Raw genomic sequence first — 1,909 nt, 5'->3', positions numbered from 1 at the left:
TGCTTACAGGTTCAGAGGTTTAGTTCATTGTCATCATGGCAGGAAGCATGGTGTTGAAGGTGAAGAGTTCTGCATCTTGATCTGCAGGCAGCAGAGGGTGATAGGGGTGGGAAGGGAGGGCAGGAGGGAGGAAGAAAGACTCTGCCTGGTTTGGGCTTCTGAAAAGTCAAAGCCTGTCTCTTCCTCCAACAAGGCTACACCTCTTAATCCTAAGTACTGCCACTCCCTGATAAATATTTATTCAAATATATGAACCTATGGGAGTTCAGACCACCACATTGTCATTTATCCCCTCTGGCTCTTACAATCCTCCCACTTCCTCTTCCGCATAGCACCCAATCCTTGAGGGGAGGGTTTGATAAATATGTCCCATTTGGGTAAGCTTTTTGATCACTTACCCATGGTGGGTCTGCCTTGCCAGGCCACAGGGGAAGAGGACATGCTCAGTCCTGATGCAACTTGATGAGCTAGGGTGAATGGAGGAGGGATGGGGAGAGAGGAAAGATGGGACTGGGAGGAGAGGAGGGATATCGCTACAAGAAGGATGTAAAGTGAATTTTAAAAAAGCTTCAAAATTAGTAGATTTCCATATGAACCCTCAAATAGCACTTCGTGATATCTGTCCCTCCCTGAATCCCCTCTTTTCGCTCCCTCTTTCCTCCCCCTGCCTAATTCTACCCCACCCCCCACCCCCCCATCTCTCTATAACTATATATTCTCTTTCTCCTTCCTTGGGAAATGCTTCCGGTCCCACTAATCCCTAACTCTGTACCTAACCTCTGTGGTTATATGTATTGTATATACCTATGGAAGGTTTATAAGCTGACATCCACATACAAAAGAAAATGTGAATGTGATATTTGGATTTTGGGGTCTGAGTTATCTCCCTCAGGATATTTTTTTCTAGCTCCCATTTACCTGTGAATTTCAGTTTTTTAAACATTTGAATGATACTCTATTATGTAATTGTACCACATTTTCATTGTCCAATCATCAGTTGATGAACACCGAGGCTTTTTCCAATTCCTTGGAATAGAGCAGCAGTGAACATGGATGAACAAGTATCTCTTTAATAAGATGTAAAGTTCTTTGAGTATATACCCAAGAGTGTTACAGCTAGATCTTGAGGTTTATCTGTTCCCGGCTTCCTTAGGAACCACCACACTGATTTCCATAGTGGTTGTACAAGTTTGTACTGCCACTAGCAATGAGTAAGTGTTTACCTTTCTCCACGTCCTCACCAGAATGAGCTGTCGTTTATTTTATCGATTTCTCGGCCATTGTATCTGGTGTAAGATGACATCTCAAAGTAGTTAAGATTTGCCTTTCCTCAATCACTAAGGATATTGAATATTTCTTTTAGTGTTTCTCAGCCACTTTGTGTTTCCTCTTCTGAGAACTGTTTAGATCTGTATCCCATTTTAAAATTGGTTATGTGTTTTCTTGATTTCCAACATTTTTAGCTCATTATATATTTTAGATATTAACCCTCTATAATACATGTGAATGATTGTTAAAGATCTTTTCCCATTCTATCCAAATGATGGTGTCCTTTGCCGTATAGAGGTTTTCAGTTTCATGATGCCTCATTTATTAATCGTTGTTCTTAGTGCCTGTGTTATTGGTGTTCTGTTTAGAAAGCTTTTTCTATGCCAGTGAATTCAAGTTCTATTTCCCACTTTCTCTTGTATCAGATTTAGTATATCTGGTCTTGTGTTGAGGTCTTTGATCTATTTGGAGTTGAGTTTTGTGCAGGGTGATAATATGGATCTATTTGCATTCTTCTATATGCAGCCATCCAGTTTGACCAGCATCGTTTTTTGTTTTTTTTTTTTTTTTTTTTTTTTTTTTTTTTTTTTTTTTTTTTTTTTCCCCAGTGTGTATTTCTGGCTTCAGATGTCCATCTGTG

The sequence above is a fragment of the Psammomys obesus genome, unplaced genomic scaffold (assembly GCF_907164565.1).
Source record: "Psammomys obesus unplaced genomic scaffold, mPsaObe1.curated_primary_1811, whole genome shotgun sequence".
NCBI classification, from domain to species: domain Eukaryota; kingdom Metazoa; phylum Chordata; class Mammalia; order Rodentia; family Muridae; genus Psammomys; species Psammomys obesus.
This window is presented reverse-complemented; position numbering follows the sequence as displayed.